This window comes from Sitophilus oryzae, unplaced genomic scaffold, assembly GCF_002938485.1.
Source record: "Sitophilus oryzae breed Bouriz unplaced genomic scaffold, Soryzae_2.0 scaffold_177_pilon_pilon, whole genome shotgun sequence".
Classification (NCBI taxonomy): domain Eukaryota; kingdom Metazoa; phylum Arthropoda; class Insecta; order Coleoptera; family Curculionidae; genus Sitophilus; species Sitophilus oryzae.
In genome coordinates, this window is record NW_022146479.1 from 7,649,157 (window position 1) to 7,666,444 (window position 17,288).

The 17,288-nt window shown below is 30.6% G+C and overlaps 1 protein-coding gene and 1 long non-coding RNA gene across 2 annotated transcripts in view; one reads left to right on the top strand and one right to left on the bottom strand.

Moving 5' to 3' along the window:
* The window catches only part of LOC115882388, a 53,216-nt gene extending 38,167 nt beyond the window's left edge, over positions 1–15,049 (bottom strand). Inside the window, exon 1 of the long non-coding RNA XR_004050185.1 lies at positions 14,809–15,049. This is a non-coding gene — a long non-coding RNA (uncharacterized LOC115882388). The remainder of the gene's footprint in view (positions 1–14,808) is intronic.
* Positions 8,324–17,288, top strand: part of LOC115882387 (lachesin-like) — a 99,030-nt gene continuing 90,065 nt past the window's right edge. The window contains exon 1 of the mRNA XM_030900438.1: positions 8,324–8,438. The gene's annotated coding sequence lies outside the window, so the exon portion shown is untranslated. The remainder of the gene's footprint in view (positions 8,439–17,288) is intronic.

Consider the following 17,288-nt stretch of genomic DNA (forward strand, 5'->3'; position numbering starts at 1 on the left):
CATATAGTCCTAAAATAAAATCGAAATTAAAAGTTATCATTAGATGCAATAATACTGATGAAATAATAACTGACGTTTGAAAAGAACAAACGTTTTTAAAGGTAGCATTAACAGAGAGCGCTACGATATTCAGAGTATTTCTTCCTGCTAAGCCACGAGCTTATTGACTGGCCAACCTGATAACTTCCTTTTGCAATATCCGATCGCTTTAGTAATTTCCTGTAGCTAGTCTATTTTGAAATGCCCTTTAGTTAGGTATTCAATTTTATTTCGTGTTGTTTCCAATTGCTTTCTCTATCTGGGTTTGTTAAGCTTTCGGAACAAGATATTTGTTGTGCGATTGTCTGACAACAATGTTTGTTATCCTTCTATTTGATTTTTGTTGTTTAATTAACGTGGAACAGTCGAATTTCCTTTCACGATATAACGATAGATTTGTAACGAACAAATATGCGGTAAAATGTAAATTTTCTGCCGAACAATTCAAATTTACACTTGTAATGGAAATACGTATATTAAATGTATACATTTAGACCAAATCAGTTTGTCGGCATATTCAAAACTAAAGTAAAGAGACACACCTCATTAAATACTCATTTATTCTTTAAATTATAGAGTAAAATTAGGAAAATATAGCCATTTTTCCATATATTCTTTATATTACAACGTTATTTACAACTTCAAAAAATGCTGCTAAATTGTAAAAATATACAAGGTCAATATTTGGTTAAAAATTGGTGTTTGGGTGTTTTTGACATGAGAAATTCAACATGTATTTTAACTATTTTGAAAAGTAATAACTTTTTTCTGTACCTCTATTACACCCAACTGTGAGAAAAAATATACATTTCCACCGTTTTTTACATAAAAAAAAATTCTTTTGGTATTAACTGTTGTTGTTTTGGTATTAACCGTTGTTTGTAACAAAAACATGTCCAAAATTATTATTTCAGTCTAATAACTATCTGATTAACGTGTTTATTTTTGTCAATATTGCATATTTCGAATCTAAATATCTTTACCGAGAACCTACCTACTACCGAGAACGGTTGTTCACAACGAATTTTACCAAGATACGTTTTTTACGTAAAATATGGCGTAAATGTATGTTCTTTCTCTTGGTAATGTAATACAGGTACGGACAAAAAGTAATTACTCTTCAAAACAGTTAGAACACATGTAAGTGCCGTCCCCGACAATTAGGAGTCACACTGACATCGAAATCGAATTTCTCAAGTAAAAAAAAACACCCAGACACCAATTTTGATCCAAATATTGACGTTAGTTCTAAATTCTACACCCTGTATCTCCAAAATGAAGCGTTTATTAACATAAATTAATACGAACTTTTTTACATCTTTTTTCCAAAGAATATGCCGTTAAAGTTTCCCGAATACAATTCGGTTCACCCTGTACGTTTTGTAGCAAAATATTGTTTGTATCATTATACAACAATATTTTACTTTATCTCAAAACTTTATTTTTTTTAACGGAGAAAGAGAACTAACACAAAAGAATTTTGCCTCACAAATCGATTTGTAAGATTAATATATTCATACACAGTTTAATTGGCGATAGCAATAGATTCAAGTAATTTTCTCAAATAATCCAAAGCATGCGGTATGGATTCTCTCTCAAACAGCGACAACACTTCAAAGGAAACTAAAACTTCCGTCTACTGTAATTTAATATTCTTAACATTGTTAAGAAATCTAACAAGTTTCTAATTGTTTAAAAATTATGTTTGAAAGAGGTTAAAGAAGAACAGTCTGATTTTTTATCAACTCTATAATATGTTAACATGAATAAGATACTACCTTTTGATCGAAAAAAAGTGGCTGTGGAATAATAATCGATGATAATAAACAAAACTTGTCAAAAATTAACAGTTACTATAGAAAGACTAAGAGGATGGAACGCCTTTTTTTGTTCGTATGGTATAATCTATAAAAATACGCTCTAGTTTAAAACGTTAGTAGAAACATTTGTCATAATTTTTGTAGATACGATAACCCTATTGTTGTAAGTAATATTTGTAAAAATAAATTGTTATCTATTGTCTACATAAAATTTTATTAACTATTTTATTAAAAAAAAGTTTATCAAATATTATCGGCGTGATTTGCGTTTCCTTTAAAATTTTGCAGCAGATCAGGGAGGCTGTAAAATAAATGAGAAACTAAATAAATTAGTAGCGGCCAAACGTTAAGCTATAATGTAAATATGCATATGTCGGGTTTATGGAACACCACCAAAGCTCAGTTTAGTAACCTATATATATCCCGACCCCTGTTGAAATATGGTCAGATAAGCGACGTTTCATAAGCTTATAGATCGTATATAAAATATGACAGCAAATGTAGGGCAGTGCTTCAATTAGAAAAAATGCTCGATTTGTTAATATCCCGGCTGGAATATCTCTGCATAGTCGATTTAAGCTATACGATTTATAATTTTTGTTTGACTAACTAATTTTTCAATTAACTTATGGTATTTTTGTCATGACAAATCCACTGAGTTAAACATATGATACTTTAATTAAAAAAATCAACTAAATACAGTCAGCAATAAAGTAGGTCTTAAAATAAGTTTAAAAAAAACTAAAGTAATGTACAACAAACTAGTAGATAGAAAAGACATTCGAATAAATAATACAACACTGGAAATAGTAGAGAAGGATCTCTACTACCAGAAATCAACAGAAGAATTATATTAGCATGGAGTAATATGAAAGAAACTCAATCATACCAAATCTAGAATGCACTTTATATAAAGAAGAAAACATTCGACCAGCAAAAATTACAGCAGGATACCCACGAGAAATTAAGGGACCTAGAAGAAGACAAAACCTGAGATAGGATCATGATATTAGGAAATTAGCAGGGATAACTTGGGCCCGCATAGCCAACAATAGACATCAATGGGCCCAACTACAAAGAAGGTATCTAAACATGTAAGGGAGGCTACACCATAATTGGAAATGGTTGAATAAGCTAAAAATAATGATGATGATGATAATGATGATACGTAGAAGTGGCATTATTTCCGTATAGTTGAAAATACGTCTACTATAAGTCTACTATCGTCTACTAATACGTATATTTTGTAATTTACATTCATTAATAAAAATATATCTGAGAATTTAATTAATATTTAAACATAGCCATAAAGATTACATAATTTTAAGATCAAATGTTACTTCGCTTTGAATGAAAAATAGAGAAGAAAAACAAAAACAGAAAACCTTGTAGGCTTTCAGTATGATTTTAAGCACTACAAGTGAGTGTAAATATAAGTGGAAGTTTAATAGAACGGGTGAATTAAAAACATTTCGATACGTTAAAACCTTCAGCCGGGTGCCAGGTGCAGTTTTTAAAAGCGAAGAAAATAAATTTTAATGTATTTTACTTTCTGGTGTGTAGTCGGGAAAATTTTAAAACGTTTCTGGTATTTTTTCCAAAGCGGTCGTTTTCGGTTCCGCTGCACTCTTTAGATAACTAACTAATTGGAAAATTATGGAAATTCCTCGGTTTTAAAATTAATTTCCACTTGTCATATATTTAATTCTTCTCTAAAATCTATCATGATTTCTTTTCGGTTTTAATTGGTAAAATAACTGGCCCAACTATAGTCATAAATTAAGCTGTTGGAAACGAAAATCCATAAGAATTAAACGGAACTACAAATAAAGACCAAATTTAAATTAAGTTATACAATTACTCGACGGACAAAAACCCAGCTCAATTTGCTTTAATCTAAATTGCTTAACATTCCCTTAAGACAATCGATTCGGTCTAGCAATAAATCTTTAGGATGTCACCCTCTAACTTGCAACCCTAAAAACTATTTAAGGTAAATGCGATATTTCCCAACAAAATAGGAGGGAAATAAAGCCTGTAATTATTATGCTTGTTCAAGTTATCCAACTGTGTTTTATTATAGTACACTACTTTTCTTATATGAATAATTTCATTTTTTTTCGCTCTTAAAATGATTAACTTATAAGATTTTCGAATCTTAAATGATAACCCATATACACGTCCCTAGCGAATCTGTCGACACTTTCTTCAAGCACTTGTCAAAGCACATGGAAGAAAACTATAATAAATCGAGGAAAAATGAGGAAGTTCAACACCCTGTAGCTACGAAACAAAGCAAAATCAGACCTATGTTTATATAAAAAATAAATATTATTTTTACGTGAGGAATGGCACATCATGGTTTTTTGAGACATCCTGTACAGAGATACATACACTCTGTATAGGACTGTAAATATAGAAAATGACAAAAAACATGTACCTATATCATAAGGAGATTGAAATTGACAAAATATCAATATACAACTTTTAATCGGCATTAAACGACCTACAGAATTTTGCTAACAATAAAAAAAACACTAGCGCACATGTTTTTTGTAGAAAAAATATTCTAGCGATGACCCATAAGCACGTCGCTTGTAAATCTGCCGACACTTTTTTAGCATTAAAATATGTAGTAACAAAAAGTAACTTTTACCCTCAAAATTTCACTCGAGTCACCCTGTAGCTACGAAACAAATCAGAATCGGACCTATGTTAATATAAAAAAATAATTATTTTTAGGTGAGGAATCTCTCCACGAGAAATGGCACATGTCTTTTGAAACACCCTGTATAAATGGGATATTATATTTTAAAGGAACCTATCACAAAATTTAATAATTTCTTATTTAAGACAATAATTATTTTTGCGTTAAAAAAATTTAACACTGCTCTACAATAATTTATCGTTATTAGAAATAAAAAAATGCGACAAACAAAATATAAAATAAATAAAGCAATTTAAATCGTAATTGAATCAAACAGTATTCTTCTAAATACTGGATAACAGCGTTGCAAGACAAGTTTTCTAAAGTTAGTTAATTTTATATCACCATGACTAAAACAAGTCCTTTTGTTCACAGAGTTCACAAGAGTTTCTATTTAGTTTACTTAAGTGCCGGAGGCTGAATATAAGCCTAGCTTTGTCTCGGTTTAATTCGGCCAATATTTGACTTTATATCACCAGTTTTCCACTTATCCACCAACAATATCCCCCACACATTGTATAAATACGTTACTTACAATTTTTATGTGCCTTTCAGATTAATTTACATAATGTTATTTGTCTCTCTCTGAAGTAATGATCAAAGGGTTTTAAGTAAATATGAACACAATGCAAACACAAATAAGTTGAAAAATATTAGAAAGGTATAAAAAGATACTATAGAATTAGTTTTAATTATAAATAGAAGATAACGATCAGCTAATAATGTACTTTGAGAAAACTGTATAGAACTTTTTTAAAGAAGACTAAGATGTATATTTTTTATACCGAATTTGATCATATAAGATTTATTTTTATTTTTATATTCCATTTTTTCTACAATACTGACAGGTTTCAAACCTACTAGAACAGTATTATCAGTAATTAATATATTATATAATGAACTAGTAGGCGGCCTTTCCGGTACAAATACAATGAAAATAGATTAAAATGAGTACAATTCCAGAAGGTGTACCAGGAGTCCTTCATGCCTTCAGATGTGGATGAAACATGCTATCAAGAACAGTGTTATATCAAAATCCATCTCTAATAAACTAGTTAACGACTTTTTCAGTAAAAATATGATGAAACTGGATACAAAAAAGAGAGTAAATTATACACTCCTAGTTACACCTCCAGAAGGCGAAAAAAGAGTCCTCCATGTCTTCAGATGTGGATGAAATATTCCACCAAGAACATTATTATATCGAAATCCTTCTTTAATAAACTAGTTAACAACATTTCCAGTAAAAATATGATGAAACTGGGTTAAACAGAATAAATTATACACTCCTAGATACACCTCCAGAAGGCGAAAAAGGAGCCCCCATGTCTTCAGATGTGGATGAAATATTCCATCAAGCACATCGAAATCCTTCTTTAATAAACTAGTTAACAACTTTTTCAGTAAAAATATGATGAAACTGGATTAAATAGAGTAAATTATACACTCCGAGTTCCACCTCCAGAAGGTGAACAAGGAGCCCTCCGTGTCTTCAGATGTGGATGAAATATGCCATCGAGAACATTGTTATATCGAAATCCTTCTTTAATAAACGAGTTAACACCTTTTCCAGAAAAAATATGATGAAAATGGATGAAACAGAATAAATTATACACTCCTAGTTACACCTCCCGAAGGCGAAAAAGGAGCCCTCCATGTCTTCAGATGTGGATGAAATATGCCATCAAGAACATAGTTATATCGAAATCATTCTTTAATAAACTTTTCCAGTAAAAATACGATGAAACTGGATGAAACAGAATAAATTATACACTTCTAGTTATACCTCCAGAAGGTGAACAAGGAACCCTCCATGTCTTCAGATGTGGATGGAACCAGGAACCATCAGAAGCAGTGTTATACCGAAATCCCCCCCTAAAGAACTAGTTAGCGACTTTTCCAGCAACAATATCAAGTAAATAAATTAAAAAAAGTAAATTAAACGCCCCTGATTAATGGACGACTTCGTTATTTGATTAAACGAATTAGTCAGGTGATATTAGATACATCACCTGAATATTATAAACTCAGATTTTAATAAAAAATAATAATTTCTTGAAATAAAATAGAAGCAGTTATGGGTATCTAATTACTGGAATTCAACTTGGAAAAATTGAAATGGGAATCATTCAATCTTGATTTAAGTAAGAACAATTTTCGGATTGTCAAGGGGATTTTAATCAGACACTGTAGATTGAATCGAAGAAACAAGGGTGAATGTAGATTCTGTTGGGAAAATAGGAAAACATTAGAACACCTCATCAATGAGTGCGACGAGACAACAACTTTGGTAATTAACCTCTATAAAACCGTCTCAGATACTGGCTTTTGTCAAAGTCCTGAGACTGTATGATGAGTTATTACTCAAGAAAGAGAAACTCAATAGATCTGTAAGGTCGCGGTGATTAACTTCCTCCCTCCTATCCAATCCACAATCTACAAAATCTCACCTCAGCAGATTGAATATAAGAAACATTAGCGAAAGCAGATTCTGTGGAGAAAATGGGAAAACACCAAAATACACAGAGTGCGCCGAGACGACAACTATTTGTGCCATAAACTTTGGTACGACTGATATCGGAGATGGAGAACTAACCTCCGTAAAACCGTCTCAGATACCGGCTTTAGTCAAAGTCCCGAGACTGTATGATGAGTTATAACTCAAGAAAAGGAGACACAATAGATCTATAAGGTCGCGGTGACTTCCCCCTTCCTATACAATCTAGAAACTTCAAAGTCTAATTATCGAAATAAAAGAATATACTGTAGGTGATAATTACAATATCCAGTAAGGATATTTTTGATTGTGGAGTGCACCGAGATGAAGAGTTAAGTGAACGAAGCAACAAGAGGCACTCAAAGAAATTTCTCAGGACCTACGACCGAGAAAAATCAAATATTTTCCTTGTTTTGACTAAGAACAATCTTTGGATTGTCAAGGGGTTTTTAACAGAACACTACCTCCTTGATGAACACCTGAGTAGATTGAAGCTAAGAAACAAAGGCGAATTCAGATTCTAGGGAAAATGGAGAAACACCAGAACACCTCATCAATGAGTGCGATGAGACACAACAACTTTTGTAATTAACCTCTGTAAAACCGTCTAGATACTGGCTTTTTTCAAAGTCCTGAGACTGTATGATGAGTTATAACTCAAGAAAGGGAGACTCAATAGATCTATAAGATCGCAGTGATTAACTTCCCCCTCCTATCCCCCAATCCACAATCTACAAAATCTTTAACACCTTAGCAGACTGAAGATAAGAAACAACAGCGAAAGCAGATTCTGTGGGGATAATAGGGAAACACCAGAACACCTCATAACTGAGTGTGTCAAGACGACAACCATTTGTGCCATAAACTTTGGTACGACTGATATCGGAGATGGAGAACTAGCCTCTTTAAAACCGTCTCAGATACTGGCGTTTTTGAAAGCTTTGAGACTCTATGATGAGTTATAACTCAAGAAAAGGAGACACAATAGATCTCTAAGGTCGCGGTGACTTCTCCCTTCCTCTACAATCTACAAACTTCAAAGTCTAATTATCTAAATAAGAGAATACTGTAGGTGATAATTACAATATCCAGTAAGGATATTTTTGATTGTGGAGTGCACCGAGATGAAGAGTTAAGTGAAAGAAGCAACAGGATCGTGAGGGTCGAAAGGGGTCACAGAAAGCGCACGCTTGCCAACATCCGCACGCGACTGTGCGCCAAGTTAAACCGTTACGGCCACATTTTCAAGTTAGTCCGCGACCAGCCAAGTCCTATATCTCCGGCTCGCGCTCCACCACTTTACGTGGCCGATCCGATTTTTTCAACTCGAATTTTTCGCTCCTTTTTGTGCTAAGTTTTCCACTCTGATTCGGCAGTAAGTATTTTTTATTATATTTTCCAGATATTTTTTTATGAGATTTTACATAATGCGATAAGTAACAACAACACCAAGCGTGTATGGAAAGTTTATAAAGCACACGCGAGTTTTATGTTGACAAACGCAGCGGAAAGTCTGAGGACGTGCGAATAATTTAGAACAATATTTCTTGAAATTTAGCGAGGAACGTCAGTTATCTCACACAGTCAGATACAGATAGTACGACAAATGAATTTTTACAACTTATAGATACGCTTCTTATATTATATTCAAACTAAAATGCAATATATATGTAACTTGTAGTTGAAAGTTTATAACAGCTAATTTTATGTTAATTTTTTTATTATATTTTTCGTTATTACTTAATTTACTTACTCATTTATAATTAAATATTAAATATATGTGCCCAAATTATGAACATACGATACAGGGTGGTATTCCTCTTCAAATGAAATTTTGTGAGCATATTTAGGTTAACTAAGAGCATTTTTAAAAATATAAAGAGTTCTACAGGGTGTCCTTAAAAATGTTATACATCAAACGAAAAAAAATTGCCGAAAATTGAAACTTATTCTACAACAGGAAGAATTGATATGATTCTATTAATTGGTGAATACAGTGTGTATGTACCAATAACAAAATGCTTAAATATTCCAAATTTATCTAAACAGGAATTTTTTTATCGATATGTTAAAGGCAATGTTTACAAAACTCAACCAACTACGGTCGACAATATGAGATAAAAGATTGTGGCTACTTTTTGAAGTACAACTCTATTGTGAAAAACATCTTATTGTGAAAAAGACTGTGTTTGACTATTTGACTTCATATAGCAATTTTTTCTTCTAGTTACAATAATTAAAATATTTTACAAATGTGCGTCTTTTTATTTCCGTTGAATATTTTACTCTAAATCCATATAATTGGTAAATTAAGGTTAGGCATAACATATCCACCTAGATTTTATCAAATAATGAAGATCTACTGACAATAAACTGTAAAAATATCGAGGAAATTTCCATTGGATATTGGAATAATATACTGGGTGTTTAAAATAAAGAAATAAGTGGCTTTTAAAAGTGACCAATGTTCAATATTAATTAAGTTTTAATTTGATTTAAAGTAGAATGGTTATTTTTACTGCACATTAAGCTATTCCGTGTAAATTTTAACTTACCTAGCTTTTATTAAAATTTATTCTTCATTTTTAGTAAAGATTAAATATGTCAAAAATACATTTTAGTCAACGACACTCACCTTTATTTTTTAAATAATTTTCAAATTTTAGTTTAAATTTGTTAAAAAAAAATATTTAAAAATTTTTAAATAAATGAGCGCAAATATTTTCAGAGCTGGTATATCTCTACAAAAGAAACATATTTTCTCTTTATCGTTTTTTAAATACGTCAAAAATAACCGAGATATTTTACTTTGAAAATTAAAAAAAACGTTTTCGCTTAAATTTTGAGAACCACTGGATCTTTTCTGGGTATTCTTTCTTGTAAATTTAATCTACTACATATGTTGCCATATTATGAAGATGTTTTTAACTAAAAATTTTAAAAAAATCCAATTTTTTTTCGCGAAAAAAAAATAGATAGGGATATATATTTAAAAAAACTCTAAATTAACCTACATATGCACACAAAATTTCACTTCAATACAAACTGTCGTTCTCCTTTGAGCCTCCGCGTCGTATGAGAGATGCCACCCTGTATACATATATACAAATAAATTAGCAAGGTTTCATAAATGTATACTAATAATGCAGTAACAACAAAAAACTAATACAAAATGCTTTTATATTATACGGTAAAGTGTAATTTACTCCCAAATGTTTGATAATGGTTGCTAGACATAAAGTTTCACTTTAACAAGATACGGAATTGTTTAGCATTTAGGCGATACTAAAACTGAACAAATACGTCGAATTATTCTGGTTTGTATATTGTTAAATCGGCATGCAGAATGCTTTGTGCTCACGAAATAATTATTGTTCCCTGGAGCGCAACGAGAAAAAACATGTACACATGGTTAAATCTTTTCTAGATGGTCACGACTATATGTATGTTATTGTGTAAATTATTAATAAACAATTAAAAAAGATAAATCTCAAATATAAAATAATATTGACTCGGAAATAATAAAATGTTTGATGACATATTGATATTTATGCGATATGTTTTTTGATGCCAAAAAATTGGTATTATCTAAAAAATAATACAAGTAATATTGAGAAGTCACCAACAAAAAAATTCAGTTAATAATAGCCGTATAATAAGTATCAAAATTTTATATTATAACTATTTTTTCAATGATATATAACTAGCATTCAATAGTTAAATAATCCTAAAAAGCCAAAACGTACATAGAGTTAAATACTTAAACAAATGTTTAATGATAAGTTTTCGTCCCTGGATAAGAAATATAAAACATAAAAAGTTATTTTTTAAACACTACTGGGTTGAACACAAACGCAAGCCAGCTTGTCAGTGGTTTATTACTAGTAAAATAAATTTGCCTAACCGACAAAAAAGGCTTGAACTTTCAGGAGGTATACCTTCTCCAGTCGTCAGAAGTCAGAAACTTATAGAAAGAAGAAAACTATTTAAAATAAATACAACTATTTAAGAACACTTCAAGACACAATAACTTTTTTATTTTGTAGATTTCTTCTCCAGCCAGCAGCTAAAAATCCAGATTTTTCAAGAAATCAGTAATAAGATATAACCTTTTTCAAGAAAGAAATAACATATTTAAGTGACAGTACATTACTTTCTGATTAAATCATTCTTTAACAAATCAACATATTAAATTAATCGACGTTTAAAGCAGTGATTATCTTTGGTCGGTGCTTTCCGCACTCATAGTACCTTTGATTGAATAACCGGTCGTTTATAGCAATAGGCAGACAATACCATGGCTATATCACTAGAATTTAAACGCATATATTCATTTACGCTGTTAGAAAGAGATATAAAAAGGACAGCGAAGTATTAGAATTAAATTTTTATATGTTTACCAGGTTTTACTTTGATTTTAATCATTTACTTGTTTGTATTTCTAGGTTAATTTATACATTTTGATATTTATGATTTACCTTTTTGTTTTGTCATGAATATCTTTTTTTCTTAATACAATAAATCTGTATAAGATCGCGGTGATTAACCCCCCTCCCATATATTCTATATTTTACATTGTAGCATAACCAGGAGCGAAAGTACTGGCCCTAATAGCCTAAGAGCTGACGACATATTTAGAGAACATATTTTAGGCAAGCTAGAGTAACTCAAAATGTATAGTTTGTTAACTGGTGAACCCAGAATCCTAAGTCTGGCTGGAGGGTTGGGGGTATTTCGCTACTGCGCAACCCATAACATTTGCAAAAAAATAAATCCAAAAAACATTCTTTAGGCAACTTGAAATTTGTTTATTCTTAAATTTTAGCATCTATTTAACCTAGAAATAAGTATGCCAGACTTTTTTTTTTGGGTTTAAAGTGTAACCCGGCCATTCCAAATATGTTTAATTATTATACCTGGAAAACATACTTTAGGCATTCTAAAATTTTTACAGTGTGTTTATTAGATGATATTAAAAAATATGTGTTAATTGCTATTCAATGGGATTTAATAATTGCCTGATACGAATAAATATTTTAAATGAGCGCGATAAGAAAGTCTTATGAGTATCTATAAGCGCGAGAAAGATAGTTTATTGAGACCCGTCAGGGCAGCCGTAGGCAGCATTTTGGAGTCGTAAAAATTAAAAAAAAACTAACTAATATTGAATAAATAAAAAGAAACATTTTTTAATAAAAATGTATGATTGAAATCCTTTCAATAAGAAGACTTTTTAATTTAAGTATTTTGTATCTGAAAGAATAACAAGACGAATAATTATTTAAAAATTAGCATAATATAAAATATATTTTTTTCAAACGTCACAAAAGTATAATTATTATTATACTTTTGTGACATATTATATTATTATTCATTTTTGCGACCTGATTGACAATATAAAAAAGTCATTTTAACGCCTAAGCATAGAAGTAAAGCACTTTTACTTACTTTTGAATCTATTTAGAAAGATTAACAATGGTACTTTAATAAAATTCCAGAATACTTGTTTTTTAGAACTGTACATGGTACCTTTTTGTCGGGACTACGTTTTCTGGTAAACTTCTTTAAATTTTAAACCATGTTGTTGGCGCACTTTTAAAAATTCTTTGCATTTTTGTAGTCTGCCTTCATCAAAAACAATAAATTTGTCACTAGTAACTTTTTACAAACTACACAACTTAAATGTTTTTTATCCATTGTGATTTAGTAGTTAGTAGCGAAATTAGTAGTTACTAAAATATTTATTTGCAGTAATTATTCTAAACTATTTACACTATGCACGTCAATATTTAATTTATAAATACATATTTGTACATGGTAACTTAATTCCAACAAAATAATCTCTGAATTAAAAGCCTGCAAATAATTGAAATGAAACCGGAAAAAAAAAGTTTTTATGAAAATTTGAAGTACTCCAAAATACTGTTACGTCAGCCGCATCGGCTCATCATCAGCTGCCGGGTCTCAATAAACTAACTTTCTGGCGCTTATAGATAGATAGACTCATAAGACTTTTTTGTCGCGCTCATTTAAAATCTTTATTCGCGTCTGGCAAGTATTAAACCCCATTGAATTCGTCTGGCACTTAACACATATTTTTTTAATATCATCTAATAAACACGCTGTAAAAATTTTAGAATGCCTAAAGTATGTTTTCCAGGTATAATAATTAAACATATTTGGAATGATCGGGTTATACTTTAAACCAGAAAAAAAGTCTGGCATACTTATTTCTAGATTAAATAGATGCTAAAATTTAAGAATAAACAAATTTCAAGTTGCCTAAAGAATGTTTTTTGGATTTATTTTTTTGCAAATGTTATGGGTTGTGCAGTAGCAAAATACCCCCAACCCCACAGCCAGACTTAGGATTCTGGGTTCACAAGTTATTAAAGTTTATTTTTTTTTGTTATTCTAACTTGCCTAAAATATGTTCACTAAATATGTCGCCAGCTCTCCGGCTATAATACAGTTAACTAAGTTGTGAAACATTTTTGTTGCATTCATTCATATTATTGGAGATACTAGGAACACATTTCGCGCAAATATAATTTAACAGAAAGTGTTAAAACAGTGTTAAAGATGTTTTATAATACAATAAATTCAAAAACGTACTTCAAAAAGACGTATCCGTTCTATTGTCATTCTATGTAACAGTAAAAGCGCCTGAAAAGCATTTTATATTATCCGGTAGACTGTAATTTACTCACAAATGTTTAATAGTTGTAAAACATAAAACCAAGCGGCGTAAGCGCTTCCCTAAAGCTCCATGTGTGCTTGAAAAAAAAAATTAAAACCCATATAAATAAATGGTTTTAAGTCTCAGTGATTATGGAATGTACATATGGAATTTACGGTTGGATAAATCAAGAATGCGAAAATTCCTAACAACGCTGCGTTATACCCTTACAGCGGTATTACATTTTTGTGCCACCAGCTAAGTATTAGACAATATCCAGTGTCCTGGAAGTATTTATTATTATGTTTAATATAACGTGGGATATTAAAATCCTTTATTCGACCGGTCAAATTACTGGAGTGACTTCATTTTCGAAAATATCTCGGTCGTATTAATTTAATTTAAATCGATTCAAAAGTCCTCTGCGGAAAACAATATCGTCGTAAACAAGTGAAAATTTCGGTTTTCGTTGATAGCATTTAAGAAAAAAAACCTTGGGAAAAATACAGATACCACAACCGAATTTTTAATTCGTCTTTTTACTCAGAATCAAAATTATTAATTTGAAGATTTTTTTTTGAATATAATTGATAGCAGAATAGGTAACTTTTTTAATAAACAATTAGAAATCGAAAAAAAGTTGAACGAAGAATCAAATAATAAAAGGAGATGCAATATTCTTCTCAAATGTCAACACAGCTTTTATTAAGCATTGCCAATAATATTCTGTATAAATAAGCAACCAGAAAAATATTTAAGAAAAAGAAATAACCTTTAATGTTTCAACCGAAATAAATTCATTGTTAATGATAAAATGTATACTTAAGTATATCATTGTTAGGTATTATTGTTAAGGAAAAAAATCTTCAAATTCAAATTATTTAAAAAAATAAAATAAATTATCATTATCAAATGTTAATTAGGGAAACATTTTTTTTGTATATCTGATGCTTCACCTCTCATCTTCAAATTTTAGTCACCTATCATCTTCAAATTTTATCGTTGTAGAACTACTATAAAAATTGGGATATTCACATAACAGTTATATTCACTTAATATGACTCACCATATATTTACATTGTCCCAGGAAGAAATAAATGGCCACTGCTACTGGTTCCTCCAATATTATATTCTAATTCTTTCTTATATTCCAAGTTCATCCTTATATTCTATCTTCTTAATTCTCTTCTTTTTCCTGGATTGTTGGTAAATGTTCAATGGGTTGCAATCACGTATTTCTTCACAATAGAGAATCGTCTTCTTCGTCTTTAAATTTCTACAAAATAGGTTGTGTGTTGGGGGTAATGGGACCTAAATTAAAAAAAATAAGGGCTAAATAATTCACTAAAGGCCAGTATTAAATTAATATTCATTATTTTAAAAACTTATATACTAAATGTGAGTAATCCACTCCCGAAAAGTTAACTTAAAACAGTTGAAGACTTGAAGTAAATAATGTTCTAAGTGCCACAAAATTATTATTTTAGGATAATTTTTTTTGTTATACATAAAACCAATGTTAGAAGAACGGGCGGTGTCTCCGTTGAGAATTTTTTAATACAATATAATAGCCGCGGCACTTAGCGCGTTATATATGTTCTTGGTTATGGAACTGAGGACATTTTACAAATAAAACACTACAAACCGATTTTTTGGCACTTAGAACATTATTCACTTCAAATGTTTAATTATAAACTACTACTATACTACTTACGATACAGATATGTCTTCTTCGTGGTTCCTGGCGGAAGGCAAATAGATATCGCAAAATTTGAGATATAATTATAGATTTATCAAGAGTAGAGTTAAAGATTTTGAAAATACTATACTAATGAAAGTATTTAGATTTAAATAAAATAATATCTTAATTTTTGTAAGTATGATTTCTGAGATTTGTATTAGAAAAAAATAAATAAGCTGAAGATTTTTTTTACAAAGATATTTATATCAAGTAACAATAATAAATAGTGAGAATTTGAAACTATTTAAATTTAAATAGAATGTTATTTTGATTTTTGTTAAATGCATAGTTATTTTCTGAGAGTTGTATTAGAAAAAAATATAAATTAGCTCAAGACAAAAATGATTTTATTGAATAAAAATAATAAATAGTGAGAATCTGACAAAATATATCGATTATATGCTTGCTTTTTTATTAAAACACCTTACTAAAAAGTATTTAGATTATATTTTCAAGATCATGTTTGTCAATTTACCTCCTTCGTTGCTTCGAAAGAACTTATACGGGGGAAATTAGCCCTCTTAGAGATCAGCTACACATCTTCCTTGCTCCGTGACGACTCATAAAAGGGACATTAGCCCCCTTAGAGGTCAACTACACCTTCTTTGCTTCAGGAAGAACTCGATTTCGAACGACCCTAAAAAGATGAGATCCTCTCTAAAAATCTTTTTAATACTCGCGCAGTCTAGTATATCTCCGATAGATGTCATCTCGAAAAATCTTGCCTTAATAACGATAAAATTAAATCCGATCCTAACAAGACGATATCTCTTCTAATAACTTTCTAATAATCGCTCAGTCGTAATACTGTCTCCGATACTCATCTCGGCAAATGTTGTCTTAATAAAATAAAATTTATACCGATCCTAACAAGATGGCATCTCTTCTATAAAAACCCTCCTAATAATAGCTCAGGTGCAATACTACCTCCAGTAGATGTCATCCCAACAAACCTAGCCTTAATAACGATATATTCGAACCAATTTTAACAAGATGTCATCTCTCCTAAAAACTAACTATATCAATTCGCCACTTCTATCCTCTATTGCTTCTTTCTTCAGTAAAGACACTCATAAGGGTTAGTTCCCTTAGAGTCCGATTACACTTTCTTCCTTGCTTCATGAGGATTCATAAGGGGGACATTAGCCCCCTTAAAGTTCGTCTTACTCACACCTAGGGATATATAACAACTCGCAAATGCAGACTATAAGCCTACCACTAACCTGAAAGAATAGAGAAAAAGCGTTAGTTGGAAATACACGAAAATGAGATGAGTCATATAACATACCTGGTTCACCTGGTTTAATTTGGTTCTGGGCCTTAATCCTAGATGGTGTTTCCATAATCTGCGTTCTAAAATGGCATTGTACGTCATCAGGAACCGCTGCATCAAGCCAAGGACCATCAAACAATTGTTACTAAAAAATAACAACAAATGAGATATCAACTGCTGCTATATTTTAGAGGAAAATTGAAGAAGACACCAGACACTGAATTAAAAACAAAACAAAAATCCAAACCTTTAAAAAGTTATGGCTATAGTTTTACGACATTCTTTGAGTATGTTAATATAGACACTTCTTAAGAAGACAAATATATCTTAGTCAGAAGAGTAACAGGAAGCTCAACATTCAAAAGGAAATTAAAAATCTACTGAGGAAAAATATTTCTAAATATTTTTTTATATAAAATGTCTAAGTGAAAGTGAAAATTTCAATAAAAGGTTGAAAATTGTATATTATATACTGCATGATATGATCAAAAAAAAACATTTACTTTACCTTTAATAACCATTCTTTGACACA